This window comes from Aplysia californica, unplaced genomic scaffold (assembly GCF_000002075.1).
Source record: "Aplysia californica isolate F4 #8 unplaced genomic scaffold, AplCal3.0 scaffold00017, whole genome shotgun sequence".
Taxonomy (NCBI): domain Eukaryota; kingdom Metazoa; phylum Mollusca; class Gastropoda; order Aplysiida; family Aplysiidae; genus Aplysia; species Aplysia californica.
Genome location: NW_004797287.1, coordinates 353,520 through 359,124, shown reverse-complemented (window position 1 = coordinate 359,124; position 5,605 = coordinate 353,520). Strand labels below are relative to the sequence as shown.

Sequence of the window (5,605 nt, the reverse complement as noted above, 5' to 3'; positions counted from 1 at the left end):
ACACACACACACACACACACACACACACATACACACACATACACACACACACACACACACACACACACACGTGTTGCAAGTGTGTTAACGGGAGCCTGCGTCAGGGCTCCGTGAGTTAGCAGCGGGCGGGTTGTCCGTGTGTCGCCCCATCACTCAATGTAGGATGTCCCAGCTGTGACCGGGAATTAACGACCAAACTCTCCTGACGTGGCGCTTTGCCTTGGGCCCGCCTTTTAGCAAACGCGTCCAGGTGAGGCAAAGTCTCTGCGCTTGAAGGGAACGATTTGAGGGTAGTTTTCTTGCTGCCTTAGCATGATGAGCGTATAATTTTTTATATTTTTAATTTTTTTTGTTGCTGTTCTCAAAGTGGGTTTTTTTTTTTGGGGGGGGGGGGGATTCCTCAGCACGGATTTCATCCTTTATACTCTCAGGTTTCTTTTTTTTTTCTCCGTAATAGTTTGTAACCCCGTTTTACTAGCACGTTAACAGAAAGCGATGCTGCATCTTAGGTTTGTTTGGTTTATATTTACAAGTGTCTATGGGACTTGGGATGATCGGTCATGGTGGTCTTCAGGATATTGAATAGCGTAAAATAAATTCTTAAATACATGTACCACGAAAACATAATGTGGTGAGAGCCAAATGACACTTCATAGTTTTGAGAAAAATTTGTGACATAAAATTCGCTTTATAATCAAGACTCCACTAAAACCAACATTGTTTGAAGCCTTAAAAAACTCCAAGTTGTAGATAAACTAGATTTCTAAGTCGTTATCTTCAAGAATGTTTCAACGAGACAAACCCTACGTCCCACGGCAAGTGGCACCCCAACAGAAGACAGAATATGGGAACGACGAGAGTTTTCCGAGACAATGGAACTATTCTCATAACTTTTCAACCTTTGTTTAGACAAGTATATTAACTATATTCGCTTGCGTTCTCCAAAACGGTTCTGTGCCATTTTTCTACTAGTTTACTGGGGACGTCTCAAGAGATGTAATAGCTACTTGTGGTGGTGTTCATACTTAAATAAGGGGGTAAAATCATAGCTTTGTTAAAATAAATCCTGAACTAACATTGACATAATATCTCGTCTGTACAAACGTAGATGGAATATTGAAAGGGTTAAAAGAAATGGTAGTTGTGTCGTTCGCTATTTTTTTTTTTTTCATAGTTTGCAATTTAACTTAAAAATTGTTTTGTTTATTTATGTTTCACGTGTAGGTCTATCGACTCTGTGTCGGGGGGGGGGGGGGGGGTTATTTTGGTGTTTTGTTGAAAGGGAGGGGGGGGGCGAGGTCCGAAAGAGACTAGGGAGTCGGGGGTGGGAGCTGTTTGAAAAATGAAGAGTGTTCACACTTACAGGGAGGAATCGGGTACCATGGTTGTCAATGTCTACTCTAGACTTGACACCTGAAGAAAAAGAACACACATGTAAACATAATATATTATATAATATAATACTTATGTGATATTATATGATATTTAATGTATAGATGTACAAGGCAAGAGGAAGACCAAACAAAAGACCTGGATCCAGGGTGTGAAGGATACTCTGAGAAAATACAATATCCCACCCAGCAAGGCCAGCAAACGTGGAGCTCTTTCTCCCCTCAACGCCCTAGAGGTACAAGAGGACAGATAAAGTAAAGTAAAGTAAAGTAAAGAAAAGAAAAGTAAGATGATATTAAAAGTCTGATTGTAATATATCTTCTAGACGGAACTGAATCCACCTTACGGAAGTAACTTAACCTCAGAATGAACCGTAGAAAAAAAAGAATATCTCATCCTGAGTTAGTTATGACTATTTGTTAGAGAGAGACTCAACCAGATTGCTTTATCTTTTCTGAATTAATAATAATAACAATAATAATAATAATAATAATAATAATAATAATAATAATAATAATAATAATAATAATAATAATAATAATAATAATAACAATAATAATAATAATAATAATAATAATAATAATAATTGCATTTATGTAGCCCATATCCATGCTCAAGAGCATGCTCTATGCGCATGCGCTTTACAACTATTATAATACACTCAATGCTTTAATAGATAAATTTGGTCTCAAAGATTTAAAAAAGGAAAACACTGCATTGATTTGAATGTGCAGCACACAAAACCATATTGAAGAGGGGATTCAAGAAAGTTCAGATTAAGCAACATAATATTATAAAGCACCTTTTTACTTGCTATTAACCATACTTTTCTATCACATCGACCACTCCTCTGAGACCAGAAAACGCATGAATCCTTCCAGCAAGCTCCGTGCCCCACACCATTGATGAAATGCAGTTGATCCTTGTAGTCGGAAAACGAGGATTTGTGATGTCACGAGTACGGACAAAATGGCTGCTAGTCCGGACAAAGTTTTTTTATTCGTGCTATTCGGAAGCAACAGGCTGTGTCCCATCAGAGAAGCCGCAGCCCCAAGCGGACCGTTACCACCACCTTATACGACCCGTTGCTGTCATTCATTGGTCGGTCCTGCCTTCTCTCTCTTATCGCTGGGATGCTACTGCTGTGTGTTGGCTGATGCAGCCGCGGAAGTGACACAGAACGGCCCACAGCTCGGAGTGTACACAGGATTCTGTCTTCTTATTTCTAGCGTGGGCAAAAGTTTGTGGACAGTTCGTGGGTGAGAGAGAGTGTGGGAAAAACTGATTGATCTAGTCACCTAGAAAGTTCGTACGGACTTAAGATTTTGCCACCTTCTCAAAGTTTGTTTCTGTTTCTGCATGCTGCAAACCATCAACAACATTTCAGTGGTTTCGCTCTCACAAGTAAGTCCAAGTGTTTGAAGCATAAACTTTTCTTCTCCAGTTCTCCAGTTTCTTTTCTTTTTGGACACAAAATCCTTGGACTTTTCACAACAACTTAGTGCCACTCTCCAATTCTCTTCTTTTTTCCTTAATTTTTTTTTTTCCTAAATGATTTCGGATAGCCTTGAAAAGAAGACAGAGAGATGCGACACAGTATAGTGAAGGGGAAAATATGATAGCCCTGATGCTTAAGACGCTCCTCAGCTTATCGTGTTGGGAAGGCCATCGAGTATCACGCAGCGTGAACGCCCAACTTTCCATATGGTTAACTGGTCGGAGACTATTTAGAGAGAAACTTTATTGGGTTCGTTTGTCGAGACGTTTATCCTGTTGATTTTTGGGTTTTTGGAAAAATTATCGGAAAAGTTTATCCACGAATTTTCCAGATTTAGATTTTTATGTTCCCGTGGTTTTAGTTGTCTTGTTTTTTTTTTTAAATGTCGTACAAATATGAATTTCATTGACAAGCAATCTATCTGGAAAGAAGTTTATCTGAAAATTTAGTGTCTTTATCTGTGTTAGTGAATTGCGGCTGCTCACTTTGGGAATGTCATGATTGCTCCATTAGATTCAACTCTGGGTATATTGTTGGGTTGTTGTCTTTTTTTATTGTTGGTAGATTGATTGTTTTTTGTGTTGTTTTTTTTAGGGGGTGGTTTGAGTTTTGTTGTTGTTGGGGTTTTTTTTTGGGGGGAGGGGTTGTTGTTGCTTTTTTAAAAATTGAACCCTCGTCTTTTTATCGGTACCCTTAGTTTTCAGCGTTCTTCAATATCTTACCTTGGTTCCTCGTTCTCGCATGACTTACAACATAACAGTCTCGTCGCGCTTGCTCAAGGTATTGAAAGAGTTAAAAGGACAATGGTTAACTCGCACGGTGTTTCTTCTATATTTGGTCCTGACTTTAATAACCGACAGCAAATTGTGAAACGCGCTACTCCAGACTGTTATTTCGAATTCGTTTTTGTATGCCACACATGCATACTTGACGCTTGTACATGTTGTAGACTTTAATACATGTACATTTTTAAATAAAGAATACGCTTTGTCCACTTATTGACAAGTGGTGAGGAAGCTCGAAAGCTTGTTTGTCGTTCCCTTTCTCACGTACGAAAACCCTCCAGGTTGGGTCAGCCTCTGTGTTTAGTTTTTTGTTTTGTTTGTTTTTGTTTTCTTTTCCGCCCTTGCTTGCTGCACAAATAGGCCATACTATAAGTGCCAAAGATCAGAGGTGTTACTAGCAGAGAATAAGATACAAAAATAGGAAGAAAGACAGGTGCTTGATAGAAAAGAAAGAGCAAACCACTCCAAAGCACACGCCAACCGCCCACTAGCATTTGTGTATCTCTTGACGGGTAGGCCTAGTACTAACAGTGGAAACAGGTAGTCAGCCCTCCTTGGTCGGTGGTGTACAAGCCAATTCCAATGTAAAGGTATAGAAGGGGAGTGCTTGCTACTAAGCAATAAACTTGGAAGAGTTGTTTCGTGTTTTTCTCATGCGGTCCGCCCGTTAGTTGCAAACGTGGTTTTGTTCAGCACAATTTTCAGTTTTACGCTCCCAACACGCTATCCGATTCATCAGATGGTGGGTTCGATTCTTGGGTAATAGTCAACTACAGACACCCCCCCCCCCCCGCCCCAATTCTTAGAATTAACTGAAATCTCCTTCGAGCTTAACATCACGGTTGCCACCAAGTTGCCCCCAAAAGAGAGAGGAGACCTCCAAACGTATGTGCGAGTAGTAGGTCAAGTAAGTTACGAATGGAGGGATATTTTAGACCTTTACTGGTTCTCGAAGAATCTTTTTAAACATACATATAATGAAAAATGAGATCGTTGCTGTACCAACTATGCGGAACACCTTGATTCATCTAAATGTTAGTGTGATGGAGGAAGAAAATGGTACGAAGTGGAATGAGGGGTGAATTCAAATATTACCGTACTAATTGTCACACGTTGAATTTCCAACAAAGCCTTACCAAACGCTTTCCTCTCATCAAAGTCATAATCGCCGGTTGATTGAAAGCCGTAACAGAAACCTGACTCTTTGAGTCATTTTTATGGACTGGGTTCTCCAGACCTCTGCCTCGGAAATCGTTTCGCTACAGTGATTCGTAATGCTGTGACAAGAATAGTGACAATAGCCCAGCGTAACCGAACATCGAGCGCTTGGCATGTATCGTGGTCTTTCTGTCTTGGCCTACCCCTTTACGTTGACATTTTAAAAGCGAAAACCGCAAATTATGTACTCAATGACATTGGACCTGTGGGTGGTTGGCGGGTACTCTGGTGTGGTTTGCTCATTCTTTCCTGTCAAATATGTATTGTTCTTATTTGTCCTCCTTCTTTAGTTTGTAAGTTTTTCTCTAGTAACACCTTTAATCTGCGGCACTTATACGACCTATCTGTGTTTTAAGTGACGTAAAATGCTTGTTAAAAACTAAAACCCTGGATCTGAAACAATTGCGAGACAAAAAAGATCGCGTCAAGGAGAATGTTTACATTTACAATTGACTTCACGAAGCGTCACCTGTACACCAGTGATCGATGTCACAGTATGTGTAATGTGTTAAATTATCATTCCTTCCTTATTTTGTTTACTTGAATTTCAAACTAAAACCTTCTACATCTCGTAACGACATGCTGTAGCGATATTTGACGAGCTTTAGTGGAGACGAACCGGACTCCTATGATCACCACAGTTTGACGATAGGTAGGGGTAGGTTTGAGAGGAGGTTTTGTGTCAATGATACAACCATGTAAATTATCTATC

General features: G+C 39.8%; 1 protein-coding gene across 1 annotated transcript in view; it reads left to right on the top strand.

The window, feature by feature from the left end:
* Positions 1-2,423: 2,423 nt before the first annotated feature.
* The window catches only part of LOC101862469 (epithelial splicing regulatory protein 1), a gene marked incomplete in the record, with an annotated part of 104,434 nt that continues 101,252 nt past the window's right edge, over positions 2,424-5,605 (top strand). Inside the window, 1 exon segment of the mRNA XM_013085988.2 lies at positions 2,424-2,796.